The sequence below is a fragment of the Pyxicephalus adspersus genome, chromosome 3, assembly GCF_032062135.1.
Source record: "Pyxicephalus adspersus chromosome 3, UCB_Pads_2.0, whole genome shotgun sequence".
Lineage (NCBI taxonomy): Eukaryota > Metazoa > Chordata > Amphibia > Anura > Pyxicephalidae > Pyxicephalus > Pyxicephalus adspersus.
The window spans coordinates 27,080,656-27,107,353 of record NC_092860.1 but is presented as its reverse complement, the minus strand read 5'-3'; the positions used below and the strand labels follow the sequence as shown (position 1 = coordinate 27,107,353).

Here is a 26,698-nt window from a genome sequence, read left to right as displayed (position 1 = left end):
CTGGACAAATGGCATCCCCTTTTTCTAGCCTTAAAAGATCAGACTCCCCTTTCCCCTATTTTTGATACATTTTATTATCTATTGTGCACCTAGGGTACTCTCTTTAGAAAGGCACCACCTTGACAATCTTCATTTCAGCCTGAAATCATTTGTTGGATATAACCAACATGGCTGCTTTTATAGTTTGTGCCAGACGGCAGTTGGATGGCAAAGTGGAATTCCCAGTCCATCGTTTATGAATGGTCCTGAGAGGTTAAGAGGTAAAATGCTAAGCTGATAATGAGTTGAGCAAACATTTTATTGTTACCTAGGGCCCCTGCCTAAAGTACAAAAGCTTTTCCATATAGTGACCATACCAAAAGATTCAACCACTTCCCACAATCCATATTCAGGTTGCTATGGGGGAAATGTTGTTCCCTCCCACCCTTAGAAACTGTGCATTTCTGTAGGTGGAAAAAAATCTTCAAAAAGAATTTAATAACTCAACTGCATTCATCAAACTTTAAAGAAATTTGGGGATAGGAACTATAGTTCGAAATATGTTCAAGATCTAAAATTGCATTCTATAGTGCACCTAGCTTTAATATGCAAATTACAAGAATAGCATTGCGATATGAAAAGTGGCCTAAAGATAATTCCTTTGTCAAACCAGGGCATCCAACTAGGACAAACCATCTCTAGGGAACTGATTGGCTTTTGGACTTTTAGGGGATAATAAAAGACTTTGATTATAGGAGGGTTTTTTTACGCACAAAAATATTTCTTAGAAATAGATATACATCAGTTGTGTAAACTCCAACCGACATGGTCTCGTACTGCAAATAAGAAACAAGAGGTTACACAGATGAAGGCTGAGATCAAATGTGGGTGTAATTCTACTAAAATAATAATCTCTTAACATACGAAATTTCCCACAAATCTGCACAAATTTAAAATTACCACAGGGCCCCTTGCAAGTATAACAAGTTATTACAAAACATGTAGGTATAAACAGTAAAACAATATCCATACTTTCATCTGTTGTACAAAACAAACTTTTTTTTGTTTTGGAAGGGAACCTTCTGTTGTGTTTTTGATGATGTCTCCTTTCCAGATTGGGAGATTTACCCCCTAGGAGTATTAGAAGAATTAAAACAATTCCAATGGGAAAATCTGTTTTGGGGACAATTCGCTGGGTAAAACATTGAGTTTGTTTTTAAGAGAGTCACTAATTTCTTGTTGCATCTTTAGGTCATGAAGGAGTGCATACAACAAACAATAACCTAATTTTAACCCTTTCTTTACAAAAAAGCAAATAACAAAGTTCAATATGTGCAGGGCAAAGTCAGTCAGATAAATAACATTAAAGTGGGTGTTTAGCAGAAAACAACATATAGCAGTATGACATAAATCCTGAATGCAACCTGAATATTTGTTATTAAGTAAAAGTCTCTGGATGAATATGTGACATCCCCTTGCACAGACAGGTGTTCATGTACTAAATCTACAAAAGACTTTGTTGGTGGTTGTTTAACTGAATTTAAGCCCTAGAAGTATTTTTTGTACATATTTGTTCAACACCAAGTCTTGAGAACATCTATAGTTAGAGCTTTACCATATAGTGTTATGCACAGAGATTGAGTAATTCAGAAACAACCGTATATTAATATATAACATATAACCCATAGTATAAACCAAGATTTTTTAAACTGAAAATGCCAGTAGAAAAAGAATCTCAGTTTATATTCGGGTGACACCAGTGGCATGTCCTGGAACTTCATCTGTCTCTGGTTTGACAATCGAGAGCTGTTGAAGACAAGCTGCTTATAACAAATTTTACATGGAAGTCACATTAATGTCTACTGGTGGCCAACAATATTACACAAAAGATCATTTAAAAGCAAATGACCCATCATAGACAACTCAAAAGTACCAAATACTTTTCTGTTATAAAGGCAGGAAAGGTAATACAAGTTGATCCCATGTAATCCTAATATGTTCCCTTTTAAACAAATGTTTTAAAAGTAACACACTGTGGAAGTAATTATGCACATGAATTTAATTATTTCTTGTTTAGAAATTTAGAAGTAATGGCAAATTTGTGCCTTAGGTTAATATTTGAGTCAGTTTAGTGTACCTGTTTTTTACGTAAAAGCAGGTACTGTGGTTTAAATTAGGACTGATTTAAATTCAAATATGAATCAACACAATTATATACCTACAGTTATTTTGCCATAAATTGCCCAGAGTTAGAATATTGTATATCCAGTAAACTATGGAGACTAGATGGAAACTGACACTCTCCAGTGTTGGCAAATATTCAGTGGTAGCAAAGTAACAGACAGAAAAGGAAAACCACAATGTAGAATTGTGTGACAAAGTTTATTTAGGCAGAAAATAAGCTTGTGAACAAGAACAGTCAAAATAAGTATATATATTTGCTTGAATAAAAATCCTCAGATGACACTTGGCGAGATTCAACAGCCTACGTTGATAACATGGGGGGGGGGGGGCATTTTCTGACCTAAAATACAAAATTGTACAACATGCTATGTTAAAAAAAAACTGGGCAGCTCCATGGGGACTAATTGGATGGTCTGCAGTGGAAGGTTAGTTAGGTTGTAATGTACACTTACCTCAGTTCCTACCTCCTACCTATGTGGCTTGTGTACATTACACCTACCTGCTTTGCAGCCAGCAATGTATGGGGAAGGCCATGCTTACCTACTGGCTGAACCTCTTCCCACCTCCCTCCTTCTATGCTGTGTATTTTCCTTCTATGCTGTGTATGTTGTGTATATCCCCTTCCCTGCTTGTATGCTGTGTGTAACACTTCAGTAGCCAAACCTTCCTAGAGACAAGGCTACCGTGTGCCATGCAGCCTACTTGCTTGGGGAGGATTGTGTACACCTCCACATTGCCTCATTTGCTTTTAGGCTTCCAGGATTGAGGCAAGCCACCCAAGAGGCCTCTCATTGTATGGCTATACCAAAGCTTGACCTCACCATCCAATTGCCTGTCTGGGCTACCTCACAAACTCCCCTCCAATCCATGCAGTGGAAGGTGAGATAGGTTGTAATGTACACTTACCTCACATCCTACCTCTCACCATGTGGCTTGTGTACATTACACACCTACCTCATTTGCAGCCACTCTCTCCGCTCCTCCAATGACCTACTAATGACTTCCTCACTCATAACCTCATCACACGCACGGTTACAAGACTTCTCTAGAGCTGCTCCATTAAAAAATACTCCCCTGCCGCTCTCTCCGCTCCTCCAATGACCTACTACTGACTTCCTCACTCATACCCTCATCACACGCACGGTTACAAGACTTCTCTAGAGCTGCTCCAACTCTCTGGAATGGTCTTCCTCGTCCTATTCGGCATGCTCCTACTTTCTGCTCATTTAAAAGAGCGCTCAAAACCCATTTTTTCAAACTTGCCTACCCGCCTTCTTCTGTCTTTTGAAACCATCACTACTTCCCCACTACATATTTCCCATCCTATTGTGTGTGAAATTGCCCAACCTACTAGATTGTAAGCTCTTCGGGGGAGGGTTCTCTCCTCCTGTATCACTGTCCTGTATCTCCTGTGTCTGTATTAGTCTGTCATTTGCAATCCCAATTTAATGTACAGCGCTGCGTAATATGTTGGCGCTATATAAATCCTGTTTAATAATAATAATAATTATAATAATAATAATAATAAGTTCCAACAGATTCCTGTGACTCAGCCATGTAACCCCAATCCAAGGGACTTGTAAGTGATTACATTGGTCACTTTGAGAATACGCTCAAATTGATATCTGGGAATAGTATTCTTTGCCTAATGGAAACTGAGCAGTATATGTTCAGGTATTATCTAAGTTAACGTACAGTTGGGGAAGAGGAAGGTAGATTTTTATAATAATAATAAGGAGCTTAATTGTGAGTTATATGTAGAACTATAGCTGATGGTTCATGGTCACAGAGGGATTCATCTTTGAGTAGGAGAATGGATAAAACAAGTTTTTCTTTGGTCCACTCCTAAGGTGTAAAAATTGATTAAATAAACAAAGTTTTAGGGTGAGGATATAAGAGGGGATTTGACTGCACAATAAAAGACACACATTTGCAGAAGCGTGTGGGTGGTGTGGTGATGGTCGGATCAACTCCTTAAACTCCCCGTAAACCAGAAGGAAGGAGAAGAGGGTGGGGGGAGATAATTAATTAATCTTGTACAAGGTTTATGTCTAAAATACATTAGATTGGCATTTTTTTTTCACATCTATGTCACCCAATCTTGCACCTGTGTCAGGTGACGTAGGAAGAAGACCCAGGAGAAGAGGAAAAAATGACGCGGGACCCGATGGCAGACACCTCCGGAGTGATCGACTGCTCTGTGGGATTAAAGGTAAGTGAATTTTTTTTGTTTTGGGTGAGGTTTAGGTTTACTTCCTCTTTAATCACAAAAAACTTTATGAAGCCTAGACATTCGTTAAAGCGTAAACTCAGAAATGTCCCTTTACATAAAAGAGTAGACAATCTTTTTATGTAAGGTAAAAATTCTGTTTGTTTTTTTTTTTAAAGTGCAACATCCTTTTTTTTAAAAATAAAAGAGGGTGCAGCACCGTCCCTAATTCTCCATCGCCTAGGTGATCGAGAATAATTGGGAGCGCAGAGTCTCCTGGGATACCTATGTCACACATCCCAGGAGACTCTGGCTGCTCCTTCTACACATGCCTGAGCATTCGGACATTTTCTTTCCAACTACAACACCCAATCTCGCGCCTAGGTCATGTGACATAGGAAAAAGAAGCAGGACCCGATGGAAGACACCTCCGGACCGATCGACTGCTGGGCAGGGTTGAAGGTAAGTGTATTTTTATTTGTTTTAGGTACTTTTGAGTTTACTTCCTCTTTAAATTTTTGTAATGCCAGGCAGATAGCATTATCACAAGTACAGGTCACTAATGGCAGCCTTTAGTTTCTCTTTCCCTTAATCTGTGCAAAAACTGGGAAGTCAAGGCGTCCTCCTTGCTGACGTCATTGCCGTCCACATACTGACGTGACCAACACGTTACGTCACGCTGCCAGGAATCCTCCTGACTTCCAGCAGGCTCTTCCATCATGCTCCTCCTCTCCCTCCGCTAATAGTGTATTCATTCAATTACCCGGGGGGAGGGTAACTCGCTGAATGGAACAGCCCAGCCGCAAGGAACGTCCCTGAGACCAACAAGTGGGCGGTATGCCTAACTAAATAATGAATATTAAAATAGCGGGAGGGATCTTCTCCTTTACTAGCATAAAAGGGGCGGAGAATGAAGTATTTTTATGAATAATAAATACCTTGAAAGGAGAGATATGATTGGCTTAGTTTAATGCCTATCATGTTTTTAGCGCAAGGGACAGGGTGGATAAGGACGTCAATCTTACTAGGCTGGATATAGCAAGTCAGGAAGGGGCGTGGTACAGCAGGCAAGACAGTGATTGGCAGCTGTGGGCGGGAATTGCATGAGGTGGGTCCAGTGGTTTCCGGCGCTGGTACTGTAGACTGTAGAAGCTGCGTCAGAGTGAAGAGCAGCGGAAAGAAGTTCTCAGAGGAGGATAGCGGTGAGACTCTTGTCACTTTATTCCATAATTCTTTTTATTGTGTCCCCTAGGAATAAAACAGCGCTCCACTGACACGTGTTCAGTGTTTTTATATGACAGACATGTGACCGTGCCATGGCACCCCCCCCCCTTCCCAGCTGCTGGAGAACTAAAAGTGCCAGTCAGGGGCCAACAAGGCTTTGTAGTCCTTGTCTAAAGTGTCTGAAACAAAATCTACATTTCAGCCTATGGGTGAGGAGCCATATGGGGCAATCATGGAATGTTCCATACACTTTGGTAACTGTGGCCCAGTGTGGTGGATGAGAAGGGGAACTACAACTCCCAGCATGCATTGTTAGCCCACCACCAGGATCACATGCTGGGAGTTGTAGTCACTGAGCTCTACTTGTCATAACTCCACAAAGTGTTACAGATTTGTGGGGGAATTCAATGTTTTGTAATGTAAATAACTGATAACAAGTGTCTGTGTGAGATATAAGAAGCTGGGACAATAATATTGCCGTGTGATGAGATGTCTAAGTATTAGGGATATGCAGTAATGGTGCAACAGGAAGGAGCCAGCATTGTTTGCAACACAGACACGTGTAATGAAATCCCTACTGACATCGGATCATAATACGCGTTATCATTTCTACTGCAATGTTAGATTTATCGTCATGGGTTGACAACGCTCTTCAGATTGTGCTGCTGTGTTGTCACCCTGATACTCCTTACACAGATGCACAGCCGATCGGAAACAACCATGGTGCCCAGCTGGCATTAAGATACACCTGAAGCATGACCAGCAATGCCAACTGGGCACCATGGTTGTTTTCGATCGTCTTCCCAATGTGTATCTACGTTCCTGTGTGCGGGATGGGGGTATAGGAAGGACGGCGACTGAGGAATACCATGATAAAAGCCATAGCAATATAACACATACTGGACCCCTTTTAATGTCGCATATGGATTCATGTCTTCATCTATTGATTTTTGTGTCAGCCGGGAATTAGTGAAGATAATGTGTATGAGGTCTCATTTCTTTAATGCAGCTTTGGGTGGTAGCACAGGGCTGGCTTCTTTGTGCAGGAAATATAGGACAAAATAAAAGAACTTACATCTCATATAGAGATAACAATAATACAAATGTTCTTCCCTGGTACATATGTCTGCCCGGCGCTCTCCATAAAACATGATTTATGAGGTGACAAGGCAGACAAGCATTGCTTACTGTATTCATACAATGTATTGGAAGCAAAGGGTTCAAAATAAGAATCTGTAATATAAAAAAAAGGGAACGTTTTTGGAGCAGCAGAGGCCATAGAAATGATCCGGTTAAATATTAATATTATTATTAATTTTAATAATAATAAACAGGATTTATATAGCGCCAACATATTATGCAGCGCTGTACAATAAATAGGGGTTGCAAATGACAGATGCATACAGACAGTGACTTAGAGAAGAGGACCCTGCCCTGAAGAGCTTACCATCTAGGAGAAATATTGGGATGTCCTGTGTTATGATGGTCAAGAAATCTTTACAGCAGGAAATATATATATATATATATATATATATATATATATATATATATATATATATATATATATATATATGTATATATATCTTATATAATTGGAATTGTTACATTGTTGCACACATTTGATGCAATGCTATTTGTGGTCTGTTACCTGTCAGGCCCCTATAGTTTCCGCACTCAGGTCGGTTTTATACATAAATCTATTAGTTAGGGGATCATTTATAAAGCCATACCCACACACGGCCAACGTTGACTCCAGTTATTCCAAATGCAATCGACGAGTTCAGAGAAGGAACCAACATTTGTATCTAGGGGTCTTTTGGACATTTCCTGGTGGAGAATCTTTTAGCTCATTGTGTTTTTAATATCAGTGATTGATTCATAGTTACATAGTAAGTCAGGTTGAAAAAAAAAAAAACATAAGTCTATCAAGTTCAACCACCAAGGAAATAAACATATCCCAGATATAAAACCCAATGACATATTTGATCCAGAGGAAGGCAAAAAAAAACGCTGGCACAATTTGCTCCAACAGGGGAAAAAATTCCTTCCTGATTCAATGAGCCAATCGGATGTTCCCTGGATCAACAGTCACTGTTATCTTTACTTTAAAGCCTTAATACCCAGTTTTATTCTGTGCTTCTAGAAAAGCATCCAGTATTTGCTGAAACTACTTCCTGAGGGAGCCGATTCCACATTTTCCCAGACCTTACAGTGAAGAATCTCTTCCTTAAACTTTTTTTCCTCCAGATGCAAAGAGTGCCCTCTTGTCCTTTGTAATGATCTCAAAGAGAATAATGGGGAAGAGAGTTCTCTATATAGACCATTTATATATTTATACAGGGTGATTAAATCCCCCCTTAAACGTCTGTTCTCAAGGGAGAATAGATTCTGTTCAGCTAATCTCTCCTCGTAGCTTAGTTCCTCCATTCCTTTTATTGGTTTAGATTCTCCACCAGAGAATGGTTCTTGTCCGATAATTGGCTTAGGGCTGATATCAGACTAGAATCTGGCATGTGTACAGTGCTCGTCGTCTGGCGGATTCACGGATGATGAATGATCGTGATACAAATGAAGGGGAGAGAGCACAGCGGGGTACTGCTCCGTCATTCTCCCCTCCCCATAGAGCACAGTGTCCCAGTATATACAACACTTGTTCATGCATCGTGCAGTCATTTGTGGTTGGAAAGAATCATGAAAGATCCTTTCCAACGACAATTATGGCACGTTTGTACGCTGCCTTAAGCTACGTACACACTTCCAATTATTATCGTTGGAAAACGAACGACGAACGATCCTGCACGATATCTACGAACGATCGTATAGCACCGATCCTGCACATAGAGATAACGACACGATCGTTTGTAGATATTGTACACACAATAGATACGATCGTTTGAGCGATAGAGGAACTATGTGCACGACAGGAAAGTGAACGAACGTTCGTTCATTACGCATGCTCAGATCATGGACGATCAACGAACGACCGTACACGCGAACGATGTTCAACGATCGTCGTCCAATCCGATCCGCCGGTCCGGTCGTTCGTTTCCAATGACTTTCCTCGTTCGTCAGCGTCGTTGGTTACTTTTTTACGAACAATTTTTTTGCCCAATCGATCGTTCGTCGTTCGTTTTGAACGATAAAAATTGGAAGTGTGTACGCACCTTTAGATTTAAACACCATAGATACAGGTCTTACCTTCTTATCTGAACTTGTGGGATGACTGAAGTGTCCACGCTGGCCATGTGTGATGGATCCATTGATTATATTGACAAATTCTTGTAACCAGATAACCAATATCTATTAAAGGCGACAGCTCGAGCCTTTGTATTGAAAGATTTCTGCTTTATCAGTGGAGTGGCAGAGCTGGCATAGTGTCATTGCTCCTGATACCTACACAGATGTATTCCTAAGCTGTGCACACACGCCAGATGATTGTCGTTACAGGACAAGCATTCGGGATGTGTTTGCCAGTCCCCCGCCGCCATGGCAGATTAATTAACACTGACCACTAAGGGGCATCACTGCTGCTGCAATGTTAGCTTCCTGCCTGTATGAAAACTCAATGTCCCATGATTCCTTGCATTGTGTATCATGGATGTTGGTGTTTGCACTTGTAGTAGGAGAAGGAATAAGTGATGTACACATAGCACTGTGCAGTTATATATAGGGTGAAGGATAAGCGAATGGCACCTCTTCATAGGAAAGCATATGTGACAGATGGATGAACAATGTTGGGGAGCTCCCATACACATACTAGATTTTCACCTGAGTTTGGCAACAATCTAGCGTGTGTGTGTGTGTGTGTGTAACTTTAGCTCTGTAAAGCGCAATCGGGTGCCTGCACCAGATATTCTAAATGACGTTTGAATTGTAGCCACAGAAACTATGGTATACAGTTCTCCGCGAAGGATAGGAGCTTTTTAAAGGGACCTAATAAACACATTTTTTTTTATCCTTTAAGCAGTAATCCCGAGTGTGGCTCAGTGTAAAAAAAACATGCTGAAAGTGGTAACCCCGAGCCACACTGGGGGTAGCTAAAAATGTAAAATGTGTTTCACATTAAACACCTGGTCCCATCGGCGTCCTCAAGTTTCCTGCCCGTCGGATCTCATGCTCGGGCCACTTCCTCTTCCTCCGATCTGTCCTCTGGTTAGTGCAGTGATGTTCCCTGGGGTACATGGGTCTGTGCATGCGAGGGAAATTCAAATTATTTTGTATTAGATTTGATACAAAATACCTGTATTGAATCCAATACAAAGTAATCATTATATTATATGTGTTACTGTACAGTTATATTACAGGTTTCAGTATTTTTATGCAGATTTTTGTGTTTTTTTTTTTTTTTTTATTAAAGTTTGTTATTAAATTTATTAAATATTGGACATACAATGTAAAATCAATTTCCATGCAAAACCATGTAAGGCTTTTGTGACATAATGAGACTACCAGGGAGGTTAAACAGGAAGAATTCATGTGTCACTAAGACATAAAAACAATTTGTTTTGTTTTTATTAACACCTAAACTGGTCAGTTCTCATTGTGCTCGATGAGGTTGGGCCTTTTCATAGTGCTCATACTACATATTTTAGTCTCTGCACGGACTACAAACACATTTCTATCTTTGTGTTAGTGTTCAGGTTCTACATGCACTTTTATGGGTGGTCCTAATACACAGCTTTACTTGGAAACCAAAACATTAAAAATGCATGTGTTTTTAGAAAATGAGCGTGAATGGGCAGCCTGCCACGATTCCGGACTAGAAATGGCAGCTCGGTCTGTGGAATGAAGCTGCTGTGGCCAGATGTTGTAGATACCGAAGTTCAGCAGCAAAATTCTTATTCACACCGGTGTGTTGTACACATTATGATGGGGGTGTCCTGTGTTTGGATTTTCCATTCCACTTTCTGTTCTAGGAATGACTGTTCTGTTTTATCTTACATATGTGGTTTAGGGGCTCGTTTACCTCTGATTTGTATGGTTTTAGAATTCCAGTGAAAAACATTTGACCTTGGAATTACTGCTGCCTTGGTTTTCTTGTGACGTCATCGGTGGGCACAACTGGCCTAGAAAGCTTCTCTCTGTTTTAGTACAGGATAGACGTGTCCTCCACCTTGAGCTCATGGAAATATCTCTATTAAGGCATAGATGCAGATTTGTATTGGCGTTGTTGTTCTGACACCTATATATACACTGTTCAGTCTCAAGGATATTGCATGCAGGGGAAAAATGTTGTGTTCATGGATCTTCAAGATTATCCTTTATGTGGTTCTGTGATTTTATTTTGGTTTCACATTGAATTAATGGCGTGTTTGAATATGTGTCTGCTTTGTGTCTGCTATTTTAAGTTTTTAATGTGAGGTTTGATTAGAAGATGTTCTTTAATTACAGAAGACTTATTATTGATGTCTTGTATTTTTTTTTATTTGATGCCATTAATGGGCAACATGGTGGCTCAGAGGTAGCACTCTGGCCTTTGCAGAGCTGGGTCCCAGGTCCAAATCTATCTTCATGAAATTTGCAGGTTCTTCCTGTGTTTGTATGGGTTTCCTCCTGGTACTCCGCTTTCCTCCCACATCCCAAAAACATGCAGTTAGGTACTGGGCTCCCCCTCAAAAGTGACCTTGGACTACAATAATGACATATGACTATAGTAGGGGCATTAGATTGTGAGCTCCTTTGAGGGACAGCTAGTGACATGACTATGGACTTTGTACAGCGCTGCTTAATATGATGGTGCTATATTAATACTGTGTAATAAGAATAGTCATAATAATCAGGTCACCGATGGAAATCACTGTTCTCTATATGCTTTGTGTTAGGGATTGACATATTCAGAAGCCACTGGGCATTTTTAAGAAGACAAAGACCATGTACTTCCAAAGACAAACTGTAATATTTTATGCTCTGTGTTTCTCAATCACAGTTCCTCCAGAGGTTCCTTGAGCAATTTGTGCCTCTCAGCTCAGTTTAAACAACCCCACAATGATTTTTTTCTATCTGTAAAGATGACATTCTTCCCACTGACCACACTAATATACTGTGACCTGTGGATATAGTAATTATAGAAGGAGTTCCCTATACCTGGATAGTTATTTCGAGGGTTCCCCCCATGATAAAAATGTTGATGAAGTCTGTTCAGTATTACTGTTGGCTGTTTCTATTTTGAACACTTGTTTGCGCTCATATTTTATTTCTAATGGCATTCTCCTAATATTTTCGTGTTACAGGTACATTGTAGAGGTCAGCCTTTCTCTGTGGGATACAGATTTGTTGACACATCACTGATGATTACAAATCTGGCAATAAATGTATTTGTCAGTCAGTCTCTTTGACTTTGAGGCAGACACAATGGCCCTGAATAATTAAAGTTCTCCAAGGCTGGAGAGAATTCACTTCCAGCAAACCTGGAATGGATCTGGTCCAGGATTAAAAACATTTGCTTAAAGCTAATGACTTTTAGGAAATCCATTCCAGGTTTGCTGGATTACCCATCTTCACAGATGAAAGTGTGTCCTCTCCAATCTTGGAGAGCTTTCATAAATCAAGGCCAATGTGTCTCAGTCCTGTGTGCATGCTGATGTGACCCTTGAAACAACATTGGCAAGGGGTCTTTAACTAAAATTTTTAGAAGTTAGTATTTGCCTACTAGGGCTCTGAAGGGTCAGATTGTGATTGGGTGGGAATATTAGTTTATGCAGTTTTGTATACCAGGTCTATTAGTTTTATTTCTGTTGTCATTTGTAGGGCCATCAGAAGGTTTTCTGGCTTTATTTTTGTTTTTGTGTTATGATTGTGAACATACAGAAACTACATAGTTTAGCTGGGTCTGGTGCATAGGGAACTGATCCTACTGTCAAGTACTGTAAGTACATGTGCTGCAGTTATCAGTGGAGTGGCATACATAAGTGAACAAAATCCCATATGAATGTATTCCAAATCAATACCAGCCCAGAAAACAAGTGTAAATGATGAATCTGTGCCAATAACCAGCTTGTCTGTGGATCAGAAATGTTGATTATATTGCTAGGTAGTTTGATCTGTAAGCTCTGCCATTCCCATTATACCCGCATATACCTAGCTGGGCTCAGTCCCCATATGAAAAATACTTCTAACCTTGTAGCGCTTGTGGAAGTTTTTATATATATACGAATCCACACTTGTCACATTTTTATTGCCATGTGAGTGTAATCACATATATTCTTTGCTCCTGTAAAAGAGAATGTAAAGGGGGCTTGACAAGGACACAGAGGTCAATGTAGAGACTACTAGAGCCTGTCTGATGTGAACCTGTGCCCTGATCCTACAAATGACATCAGTTTTAACCAGTTTATGCAGTAGCATTTTTTTTTTTTAGTTTTTTAAATGGAAAACATACATTTTGAAATGTACCCCCCATGTTTTCTGTACACACTATATAGATATTTTTTGAATGTAGAGAACCTGTAAAATGAAAAATGACCGTGGCAAATTTCCGTCATGAGATTTGTGCAACAATAAATGAATTTACTGAGCACAGAAGTGTAATATAGTAGTCATTGTTTTGGTTCAATTTAAAATTGTCTTGTGTAAATTATTGTTGTATGTACCCATCAACAAAAAATACACTTCCCATTATAGGTGGCACTATTTAAACCTCTAAATTTCAACATTCATCACAACAACATTGTAAAAAAAAAAAAAAAAAAGTTTGTCCTTGGTCACTGGCCTCCCATGGTAAGGTGACAGCTTTTTTTTGTTTGTTTTTTTTTTTTTTAACAAGCAGTAAACAAGTTTTAAAAAGAACCATCATTGACCTCTGTAGTTAGAGCCATTGTGAAATAGCTCATCCTTAACGTTTACAAGATGTGATTCACCTTGGGCACCTTTCTCTTACTTCCTCACCCTGGTTTCATATAGATTAGGCCAGCTTTACATGAAGTTACATTGATGGAGTATTCATTTTGTTTGGGTAACTATTGCATCTCAGCTCCTCTTAAACCAGACATGACCTGGCAGTGTGTTGAAATAAACAGGTGCATTTGCTTTTCTATATGTATCAATTTTGTATTAGCTGTTTCTGTATAGGAAAGTCTATAAACCTAGCAGCCTGAATGCTATGGACTGATATGATATCGTTCTATAAAACATGATTTATTAGTCATTGTAAATCCATACACATGGAGGATTTGTCTTTGTTAATAAGCGAGCGTAGTATACCCATTGAGTTGTATTGATGGTCCTATTCCCCTGCGAGCAGCAGAGCTTTCTAGATTGGCCTGAGCCGGTTTACATCTCTCTGCAATACAGCAATGTGAAATCTGCTGAACTAAGACATAGGAGTGGCCTGGGTTAGTCTAGACTGCGCTTTGAATGTGGGCCACCTTAATAGTGCACAGACAGAAGGGTCTTTATGTCTTCTTTTTCTGCATCATATTTTAAAAAGAATGTTATTTTTGTATGGAGCAAAAATGTTACAAAATGTATTATTAATATTATTAATGTAAAACTAGAGTTTTAAGTGATATGTGCTTTTTTCATTTTGACCCTTCTGATGTTTCTGCTACTTTGTTTTTTTTTTTTGTTTGTCATTGGTTAATGTGTATCTGACATTGAGTAAGAATTCTGATACTGAGCTGCAGGAAAACATCTAAGTTTTCCACTTATTTTAAGCATGAAGTGACACTGCAGTGGTTTTTTTTTTTTTTGGAGATAGAATGAACAAGCAATGGATGTTTGTGTATGTCTTTTCAACATCAAATCTATGGGTTATTCTTGTGGGAAGTAACCGATTTCATGCGACATTCACTGTCATCATATTTGTTTAGATATTAGTCAGTATGTATGGGAATTACTGTGTCGCCCTCAAAGCCACAGCTTGCTCTTTATATCAAGGGGCTGAAAAGATTCTGAACATATGTAATGTTTAATTACATCACTGGGGATTCACCAGACTCCACTCACTAGGCTTTTCAACACTTCAAAGGCTATTTGTTTTCATAGTAGAAGTTTTTTTATAAGAAGGGGGCTTTCCATATTATTTCAGGAATGTTGTGCTAAATTACACTTCATTCCACCTTCTTTTTAACCAGGACTTTAATAAATATTCAAGCAAGCTTTCTGCTGATGATCAGTATACCAGTATTTGGGTTGGGGCGGGGGGGCGGTCTTGTCTCGTACAATAGATTTATATGGGGGCCTTTAAGTGTGAATGTGATTGTGTTTATCCAGTTTTATTCAATGTGTACGAAATAGTGAATGTGACATTTACTTTTTCTGTACAAAAAGATTGATTTGATACATATTCAGCAATCACTGTTCTGGCTTTCTATTGATTTACTCTCTCCACTCATTCCTAAATCATCAACTATCTTTTTTTTGTAGAGCAGGGGTAGGCAAACTTCGGCCTTTGGGCCTAATACGGCCTAGCCAGTAGTTCGTTCTGGCCTAACGCCCCCCTGGTGGATGCGGCCTAATCTCGTCCAGCAGCCGGTGGTTCTTGAGCCTCCTTGTTATGCCTCCCTTCCCTGTTTACCATGGCCGGCGTTAACACTTCCGCTGTCGCGGTAATGGAATATTCCCTCCCCTCCGTATGCATTGTGCAGAAAAGGGATTTCCCCTCAGGGGTGTTCCTGGTGGGGGCAGAGCCATCAGCGCGGGACTCGAGAGAGAATCCGGCCTAGTGTGCCTTCTTGACCTCCTAAAATAGCCTAGTAGCCAAAAAAGTTTGCTGAGCCCTGTTCTATAGGGTCTTCCAGGTCATCTGGTGGCTTCATACATCTTTCGAGCCTGATTTATTAAAGCTCCCCAAGACTGGAGAAGGTAGACTATCATAGGTGAACCTGGGTGGTCCAGCACATCTGGAATGGATCTGGTCCGCTATTAAAAACTTTTGACAGCTAATAGCAAAATATTTCTAGAAAATCCATTTGAGGTTTGTTGGATCCCCCAGGTTCACCCATATTAGTCTTATCTTCTCTCAATGTGTCACCTGCTGCTGTACTACTGCATTGTTTTTTGCTCACATATTTTCCAGGTACTTCTTCGTACCTCACCCATTTTTGCATTGCACAGGCATGAGATTGGGTGACGTAGATGGAAAAAGAGCATGCTGATCTCACTGCACATGCATGACATTGGCATTTGGCAAGAACGGGCTCCTTCTGCACATGCCCGAGATTAGGCATATGCAGAAGGAGCAGACAAGAGCCTGCCGGGATGCGTGATGTCCATAGTCTCGAGTGTTGCACCTAAAAAAATAAATAAATAACAAAATAAATAAATACATTTTTACTTTAAAAGGGTTGTTTACCCCTTTTATTGCAAGGAAACACATTGAGTTTAGGTCCGCCTTAAGACCCACCTAGTCTCTGTGTTACTCTGTATTAAGGTAAATATTGCTGCTAGTTTTTTTTTTTTGGGCACTTTTGATGCGTTTTTATAAGCTATGCAAATCCTGCTTGGTTTGAAACCACTAAAGTATTGTCTTGAGTGCAATGGCCTGCATAGCTGCAAAATCCCACACGTTAGGCTGTGAGAAGAGAAAAATACCCTACAAGCCAATTGCACCTCTGTGTAAACTTGGCATGGTGTGGGCTGTAATTTTCCCTATATGTTTTCAAAAAAATGACTGCCACAATAACAGAGGTCTGCTAAGCCTAGATGTAGAGTTGTCAACATTTCTGTGGTGTTTTTCCTCTTTTGGTGTATTGTTTTGTTTACTTTTCAGCACAATTCAGTTAGTTTAAGATAAAGGTGGTACAATAAGAATTTTAGACCACTAACAAGAGGGACATGAGGACATCAGGATAACAGCCACTCCAACAGTACAAAAATATTTTTAATTCAAAATGTGGGGGCTGCAATAACAGAACAAACATGAACACAACAATGATAATGCTGCAGTGGTAAATAGTCCTTAGCTAGATATAACACACAAAGGTTATCTTATGTTTCTTGATTTATTAGTGTGAAGCTTTTGTGTAATACTTTCAGACCTGTCTGTTGTATTGATGAGCAAAGTTTACCTTCTAAACTGGGATTTTTTAATGCTTTTATATTATGGTGTTAGGAGGAATATCAACTGGTTATTACCATTGCCAACAAAATTCTTTAAACTGGTTTAACAACAGGTCGGATACTTTAAAACATTGTTTTTAATGGAAAACTTTCATGTTTTGCTTGAGTGAGATTCTATGCAAACTACCAAACAACCAACTAATTTACCTTTTGGTAATTTTACTTAGGAAGTCTTGTGACACTTACAACCCAGCCAGATAGCACTGTTAAATTCCTACGCCCCGTGGTTGATCTATTTGGTCAACCTACTGACTGCTGACTGGACAGTAAACAAAATGTGTCATCTTGTGCTCTCCCACAAGCATGTTGACAGTGTTGGAACAAAAGCACTGGTCAATACACTGGTTTTTTTCCCCTTTCCTTTGCCTGGCTGCTTGTAAAATGCTCTGGATTTTTTGTTGATAGGATAGAACCGCTGTCACTTTTTTTTCCCATTGGGAGATTTACCTTAGCTTCCAACTTTAATTGGTTAATAAATACGATGAATTTACAAATTTAGCAATTGCAGGCTTGTGAAAGTTGCTGTTTTTCTCATTTGTATTCACTCAAACCTGACAATCTAATGTAATTCAGTAATGTACAGATTGTTTGTTTATTTTCTGCATTGCAATACAGCATCACAAGCATCAAAGTAACCGTGTACTACCTATAAAGTGGATTAAAATAGCCATTCATCTTGGCACTAAACCAGTGTAACAAAAAGCCTGCACAGATACAGATGGTCTCATGGTGTATAAGCTTAGCTTTAAATTGATATTTCTGGGTGAAGTAGCTGAAATTCCCTTAGGAAATGAGTAGAAATAGGAAACTCCCAGATCAGATAGCTGATACATCCATTATGTTAGAAAAACGTGACCCAAGTAAACCATTATCTGGTCCTCTCCACAGATCAGACCTTGCACCACTCGTTACTATTACTGCTGTCAGTCATGATGGTAATGTCAGGGCATGTAGATCTGGAAGACATTCAGCCAAACATCTAGTTACCCAATATTGTATAATCTGTGATTAGTGATACTTCCCTAAAATTTCCCCAAGCAATTGCTGTAATACTCCCTGATAACCAGGAATAAAAAATTCTGCCTGATGACTTTTCTGTTGAAATCTCATTCTTCTCGGTGATGAAATTAGAAGTCCTTTATTTAAATAAAAATATCCACAAGATTCATTATGGACGGGGACCCATCTTTATAAGAAATTACAATGCACACTTAATATTCTATATAATTGTTCTTAAATATCTGGTCCTACAATACAACCACAGTGTTCCCCCCAAGCAGTTTTTTAAAGCTGGGTGGGATGAAACTGTAGATGGGTGGCGGTGCCTGTATTGTGGCCCAACTTTTCAGTGACCACTAAGGATGAGCCGAGGTACGCCTCTGGCATTCTCGCAAAAATTTCCTCGAACTTCCGATGGGTTCGCAACATTTTGGTGAATTGATTTCGCGGACCCATCAGAAGTTGCTGGAAATCATTACGTTCATTTATGCAGCCCTGGGAATCCTCCTGGGCACTAGAGGTTATTTACTTAAATACCGTTTCTTCAGCCAATCAGAGAGCACTAGAGGTTTTGAATGGGGAGACTTGTCCCCATTTAACCTCTGGTGCCAGGGATCGCACACTGAGCTGATCAATGAATGCCGTGGCTGCATTCATTGATCAGCACAGCCCGGGTAACTTTTCCTTAAAAAAAAAAAAAAAATTTAATCTCGTTTGGCGAATTTACACCAGCCGTTCTCGCTTACAATTTCCGTAACCAAGAATGTCCGAATTCACTGCGAGATAGAGTTTGAAAATCTCACTCGCTCATCCCTAGTAACTACTCAAAAACAACTAGGTGGTTACTGAAAAGTTCTGGGTGGTGCGCCCGGCTTAAAGGGCCTGGGTGGAACACTACACTACAATATACTGGTCAGCCAAAACAATAAACAATTTTTTAGGTTCCAATTGTGCTGCCTAAACAGCTCCCACCTGGTATTGACTCTGTGTCTTCCATAGCAACGGTCGTCAATCTGTAGTCCCCAAGAAAATTTTGGTGGTCCTCGGCTCTTGCTGGTGTGCCCCCCCCCCCCCCCCCCCCCAAAAAAAAAAAACTCCTGGACACAATGGGGTTTAATTAAACAGATTGCCATGGGGTCTTTTTCCTGATCCTGCTGGGTAGGCACACCGGCCAGAGCCGCGAACCATGTCTCCTGTACGGATCGCAGGCTCAGGGTAGTTGGCGGGTTTTGGCATCATGACGTCACTCTGGGCAAAGTTTGTTCCTCGAGTTTGTTTGTGACACACAGCTCCCTGCGCATGCGCGGTCCGTATTTCATGAAATTAGTGGTCCTTTAAGTCCAAAATGTTGGCGACCACTGTTCCATAGAATTCCTGTGCTATCTTGCACCTTGATAATACATGATCTGCTGTGAGCTTGCACCCCACTCACAGGGCTTCTTCCACAGTCACTGCCATCTCTGGTTCAGATAAATAAATCGCATGCATGCAGCCATCCACATCTAACAGAAACAACGAATCCTCAGACCAGGCCTTATTCTTCCATTGCTCTGTGGGCCAGGGTTGACATATGTAGACTGTAGTCACTTGGGCAGTGAACAGGGATCGGTATCTATACTTGGGCAGGTCTGTGGCTACACAACCCCATACGCAGCAAGCTGTGATGTTCTGACACCCTTCTTTCAATACCAATATTACATTTTTTTTTTCACCTGTAGTAGCTCTTCTGTAAGTCTGGACCAGGCAGGCCTCTTGCCCCATCTACCCCTGGACCATCACTAAGCCATGGGCACCCATGATAATGTTGTTTCACTAACTGAACACACCCCACCGGCCTGTGATTTCAGTGCTCTGACCCCTTCATCAACCCATCGTGTTTTAGCTGTTGCACAATTAGCCTAGATCCTCATACGTGCATTTCTTCAGTTGCGACAAAAAATAACTTTCAAAGATAATTTGCACAGGTTATCATGCAAGAAACAAGTGTACTCTACCTTAATGGGTTTCATTTACCAATTACTCTGCATGTACAAACTAAACATTGATCCAAGTAAAGATATTAGTTGTTAGAAGCTGATCGCCATGGCCTAACACGCAGCACTCCTAAAGGTTTCTAACCTTTGCAATGTCTGACATTCTGGCTTCCAATAGGTGTTTACATGTCCTAGTTTTACCTCTGTAATGTGGGAAGCATGGGAGTTGTGGCTTAGTGTTTAGCTTAAAGCTTATGCATTGACGATATTGGTATTATGAGCTGTAGTTGTGATAAAGTAAAAAAAGCGTTTAGAACAGTGTACATGTATAGCAATAGCTCGGTATCTTTTTAACCTGGATAATTGTCCTTCAGTCTTTCTTTCTAATATTCATAATGAGGGGTGGTCCAATGTCTTAGTTAGACAAAATAGCTGCTTCAAGCCATTAAAGTGTACTTTTGCCTGGATCATGGAAATAAACTATACACAAAATAAACAAACCCTCTCACTCCTCATTACACCAACCAGCGTGTGAGAAACTACCAGAAAGATAGATGGACCTGAAAAGTGTGTTTCTAGAAGTGATTAGCAACTAGTTTGCAAAGCATATTTGCTTTAAACATTCTCCCACTCATGGGGCCGGGTTAGTTTTACCCCAGAGATCAGATTTATCATTTTATTTTTTTTTCCTCTAAGATCCCATGTCCACTTCAAACCTCTTACATTACATTTGTGCCAAGATTCTCGAACATTCTTAAGCCGTCAACTTTGCAGGATCACTAAATTACACACAATGCCAAACAATTACCAACTCTTGTTTCTAATAGGAGGGGACACGAGAGCGCCTCCTGATCATACCTCCCACTTTATCCTAAAACATCCTTTTATGCAAAACTTGTGTCATGTGAAATAATCAATAACGTGTTTCAATTATGATATATATGTAGTAAATATTGATTGGCTTAGGACTTCAATGTCAGTGTTGTCGGCTTTGTGAAGGGATTTTTCTTACTGTTTTGTTTACAATATGTTATAAATATTAATAAATATTAAACAATATGTAATAAATATTGCTAAGTACCTTCCATTTATGGTTTTGTGAAGTCACAAAAATATTTTTGGAGAGAGTAATAATTTTTGGGGCATGGATTTGGTAAGTGGCGATCAAATCCAGACCACCCTTACTCCGCATGCAGCTTTAGGTTTGTACAATCAGCCAGCTGTATATTACTGTAGTAACATAGTGATCTATTGCTGAAAAGAGCTATATATTGGCCCTGTCTTGGCCACTATTCATAACATCACATCCCTTATGCATGTACACAATGTGGAAACATTGTGTTTTCCTTGATGTTCTACAGGCGCTTCAAATAAAGAAAACTTAAACTATGTCATAATGCTCTGACAGCATTTATTCTTATACAGTTCCAGACTAAATGAGCAGCTGTAGGCATTGACCTTGATACATTTTGTACAGATGTATTGTAAAACTATAGAGTTACTAATCATTGACTGCAGACTCTGAAAGTGTCTTTTATCTGCCATAAACAATGCATGTAAGAACAATTTAGGGTGCCAGTAAATTGTGAATTGATGAATCTAGGGTGTTAAAATCTGCTTCTGTGTCATACAGTCTAATTTTACTATGAAGTTTGTTCTAGACAAGTGTTACCATATGGGTACAATTGTTCCCCTTCTCAGACACAGGAGGAGCTGGAGGTCACACATCAGCCAGTCATTCAATGGTATTCATGTACAGTGGTACAACTAATAATCAAGCACTGGCGTAGGTTTATAACATGGCATCTTCATATTGAGCATTATCCAATATTTAGGAAGTAAGTCACTATAAGTAGGTTGATCTCATCGAGTAGCTTGGTAAGAGTGCTTAGAAATCTTGCAGCTTTAGGGACTTCTTAATTGCAGTTATATTCTTCTTGATTTACATTGCATTGTGTATGCAGGTACTCCTTATATACCAACTGACCTGCTTACTGATGGCTCACACAACAGCTGTCTGATGAGTACAATGTACAAGAACTGTACAGTGTACATCAGCATGGCATCTCTCTCATTCGGTCTTCTAAATTCTATTCTTCGTCATGTTCAGAGATCCTCTCACTCCTTCCTCAATCCAGGTCTGCAGGCTGTCGGTGATCCTGTCACTGACGTGCTGCACTTTGCTGTGCTCTTCATCTAACGACCAGGTAATTAGAAGGGATCCTTGTCGTTAAGTGTGCAGTGTATGTACTCCGTAGGGACTCATGATAATGTAAAAAAAAAAACATTTTGGTCATATGTCAAGATATGAAGAAGTTTATTAAGTTTTTTGTTTCATTTGAAATTTGTATTATAAAAGATCTAATTTTACCATTTCTATGTATCTGCTATTTTGGAGTCTTGTATTGTGGTACACAATCTGTGTAATCTGTCACATAGTACAGAACGTTCAGAATGGATCAGCACATTCACACAATACATAATAAAATATTGTACCTTTCAGGACCAAATCAATCTTGATCACATCCCAGTTTGCAATACATACAAGAAAAACAACCAGGTTACCCTTCAGGATAACCAACTATATACCAGGACTTTTAAGGTCAAATATGAAAAATCATCTTTATAGGTAAATAAAACCAGAATGCAGCTTTATTCAAAAAATGTTAAAATATGCAATACGATACAAACAAGATAGCAGTACAGCACTTATGAAGATCTCCTTATGGAAAACATAGTAGCAGAAAGTTTAGAATGGATCAGCACATCCACACAATAGTTTTATCCTGTTAGTCCATTTAGACAGAACATCCATTTCACACATATCTCCACCGAAAGGATATGAAAAAAATAATCTGTACCAGTCCTACGAAAAAAATTATCTATTGTTCTAAAAAATGTTCTAATGTTCTATTCTTACTTAGCGCTATCCAAAAAAAGAAAATGTGGCTGGGCTAGAGTTTAGCCTTAATCTTTCTCTTTGCTGTCCATTCTCTTGTCATTCAGTTTGGCACTTAAGCTACGTACACACTTCCAATTATTATCGTTGGAAAACGAACCACGAACGTTCATGCACGATATATACGAACGATCGTATAGCAACGATTCTGCACATAGAGTTAACGACACGATCGTTCGTAGATATTGTACACACAATAGATACGATCGTTTGAGCGATAGAGGAACTATGTGCGTTCGTCGGCGTCGTTGGTTACTTTTTTACGAACGATTTTTTTGCCCAATCGATCGTTCGTCGTTCGATTGGAACGATAAAAATTGGAAGTGTGTACGCACCTTTAGTCTTATAGCCTTAAAATATTAGATTTGTTAGAAAGGTGAAGTTGTAGATTTGGTAAAAAGTGAAAGTGACAGCCTGCCTTTGTTAGCTATTTAACACAAATTGTCTCTAGCAGCTGCTACAATTGTTAAACTGTCTGTTAAAACTAATAGAGACCTTTTGATTTATTAGGGTGGCAGAGACGTGTATTTTCCTGCTAACCCGTCAGTACTGTCATTGTTTGTGTAGGGATTACCGGCAGACTCCTCCTCCCCTTTTACTGGAAGGCTTTGAACTTGGGGAAATCTGGGACTTGGAACAAGCAACTCCTCACTTCTGTGTATGTACAACACACAATCCTGCACAGCTCATTGTAGTTTGTTTTATCTTTACGGGTTCTAAGGGCAAACGGGGACATCCGGAGTATTATATGCAGCTCTAGTACAGAGCCATTTACAGCAGGTAGGAGAGAGAACAAATCAGTGTTAGCTTTGTCTTTGTGCAGATTACTGGGCAGGCTGTTTGCTTAGGAAATATTTATCATGCAGGCAATAAATTATATTTGTTATTTGTGGCTGGTCCAAAGTCTAAACCTGCTGGAGTTAACAGAAAAATGTCTCAGTATTTATTTATTTTTAAGGAAAGTAAAAACTAGCATAAGAAGAATCGGGCATTGTGTATCAATGTGTGTTTGGTGACAATATTGTCTGTTTCATAATCTAATTATAGTTGTCATGTTTTGGCAACAAATTATCTTTTATTTTGGCCCATGTTGATATACAATATCAATCTTTATCTTCGTATGGATACACAGCTCACTGTGCATTAAGCTACGTACACACGTCAGATTTTTATCGCCCGATAATCGGCATCGGCCATCGGCCTCTCCATAGAGCAGAACGGTGCTGTATGTACAGCACCGTTCATGCATCGTGCAGTCCCTTGTCGTTGGAAAGGATCGTGAAAGATTCTTTCCAACGACAAAAATTGCAAGTGTGTACGCAGCTTTAGTGTTTTGGTTAATGGAAAGAATTCTTCTTACATAGCTGGCCAATGGGAAGAATATCACCCTTACAGATAGCAAAAAAAGATCATTGGTGACAATAAAAATTGATCTTAAAGACACAGCTTTCATTGCTCAAGGTACCCTAGCAACTTCTCAGGGAATTTTAGGGTTCCATGAAACCCTGTTTTTAAATCATCCCTGCGTTATGGCAAAGACCACCCCCAGGCCATATATTACCAACAGTCCTCCCATTATTATTATTATTAATAAACAGGATTTATATAGCGCCAACATATTATGCAGCGCTGTACATTAAATAGGCATTGCAAATAACAGACTAATAGAGACAGTGATACAGGAGGAGAGGACCCTGCCCTGAAGAGCTTACAATCTAGTAGGTGGGGGAATTTCACACACAATAGGATGGGAGATAACCCATGAGTTTATGTGGGAAATAATGGTTATGCAGAAATCTGTCATAAAAGTGACACAATGGTGTATTCCCCTTCCAGCCCCCTCCATTTTTTATGTGAAAGGTTTTTTTACGGCCTGTACTTTTTTTTTTTTTTTTTCTAATTTTGGATAGATTAGGGAAAGAGTAAAGCATGCCAATGGAAACTTGCAGTGGATTAATTGATATATATCAGTGTTCTCCCCAGAAATTTTTTTCAGCCGGGTGGTAGGAAGCTGTAGCCGGGTGGTAAAAAAGGGGGTGTGGCAGAACACGGCAAATTTAGTGCTCCCAGTTGTTTATGCCATGGGTAATCAGTAACCTCTTATTGTTTCAGTGTTCTACCTTCTCCCAATTATTTGTTACAACTTTGTAATGCCTGCCCCATTAGTATATCCAATTTTTCTATTCTATGTATTTTGCCACAACTGTCCTATGCCGTGTATTGTGACCCAACTTCCTAGCGTTCTAAGTTTTAAGAGTGTAATCCGTTGAAGTAGTGTAAAAGTATAATGAATGTGGTGTAACAAGTTAGGCTTAGCTCATATTAGCAGCAAAAAACATTTACCCCTTCTGAGTGACTTCTGGCAACTGCGCCCCAATTTGCACTTTCAATTTAGGACTCCTAGTTGCACTTTCCTCTGAAACAGCAACCCCAAAGTTCAATTTTCATAACTTTTTACATTTGTGACCTCTATATCTTGAAATTCTTTAAAGCTGGGGGGCTGAAATTGTAATACCCAGTATCTATGAGGGTCCCCTGTACACCCTGAAAATTACAGGTCATTGTGTCATACATATTAGGAGATATGGAGGTTTGTACACAGAGCTGTGAGGATGCAGAATTCACACGCAGAGCTAGAGATGGATACATGTCACAGGCAGAGCTCTGTGCTATGAGATGGGGGCGGGGCTGCCTGTGTCCCCTTCACATGAAGGCTGAGCTGTGTGCAATCCTCTGAACGGATGACACAGAGCAGCCTGAGATCTGTGCATGCGAGGACGAGAGCTGGGCGGGGTATTCAAATCAGCCGGGCGGAGCAACCGGCTAAAAACCTCTGGGGAGAACTATGTATATGTACACTTTTCAGTATTTTCAAGTTTCATCATAGTGCGTGTTGCATGCAGTTTGTTTGCTTGTTGTACCCAATCTGTATACGGTTACTATTTTACCATTGCTATTATTATCAATAATAATATGTCATTGTTACCCGTCATTGTCTGTATTTATAATAATGCTGGTAATATTATTATCAATATGATTACTTTTTCCATATTGGCCCTTATCATTACTTTATCATTATCCAATTTTTTTCCTCGTTTTTCTTTAGGTACAAGTTGCGTCAGTATATAAAATGTTTTAATCTTGGGGTCTGTCAGTTAGGGAGATATAAACCAGACAAAGGGGGCAGAGCTGCAGCCCACAAAATGTGTTTGAATTGTAAAAGAGAAAAAAACTTTGTTGTTGTTTTTACATTTGCATCAAGACTTGAAAATTGCAGGCTTCATCTTTAGAATAACTCTGAGATTATAGGCCTGATTTGTTAAAGCTCTCCAGGACTGGAGAGGATACCTTTCATCCATGAAGCTGGGCGATCCAGCAAACCTGGAATGGGTCTGGTTGAGGATTTAAAACATTTGCTAACAAATGGCAAATTAATTCCAGGTTTGCTGGATCACCCAGGTTCACTGATGAAAGTGTATCCTCTCCAGTCTTGGAGAGCTTTAATAAATTAGAACCTTTGAATACACAATTGTGTTAGATGGACTATGAAGAAAAAAAAATGTGAAACTTAAACAAATTGTGTTTAATTTCATTAGTGTACAGCACTGTGTAATATATAGGCAGTATATAAATACTGTTTAATAATATTTAGTGGCATTGTTATTCTTTCACTGTATTTATTCTTGGAATGGATGTAATGATAGGATTACACCAGTTTGTCATTTGTTTTTGGACATAACTGTGTGAGGCACACTGACTTTTCCTGAATGTCAGTATGTGCAGAATATGTGCAGTTTATATATCCTAGCTGATAACACGGCATTGCTTGGATATTTATTTATTGCAATCTCTCATTACACAGGAAAAGGAATCAAATAAAGGTATAGTGTTAAGCAAAAGGCACACTGTCACTGAGCAATATACATGCAAATATACCTCTGACATATACCACAGCACTGTACAAAGATCAGCTGTGCACTTACATAATTCATATGTCTGGCAAGTTTGGTTTAAATGTATCGATGCATTTCCTAGTGATCTCACACACACCCAAATATATCTCTGACATATACCACAGCCCTGTACAAAGATGACGGGTGCACTCAGTCATAT

At 39.5% G+C, this 26,698-nt stretch overlaps 1 long non-coding RNA gene across 1 annotated transcript; it reads left to right on the top strand.

Annotated features, from left to right (window-relative positions):
• Positions 1-14,766: 14,766 nt before the first annotated feature.
• LOC140325931 (uncharacterized) lies at positions 14,767-18,684 on the top strand. The gene is made up of 2 exons (XR_011919756.1): positions 14,767-15,397; positions 15,528-18,684. It is a non-coding gene; the product is annotated as an uncharacterized lncRNA (long non-coding RNA).
• The last annotated feature ends 8,014 nt before the right edge of the window (positions 18,685-26,698 follow it).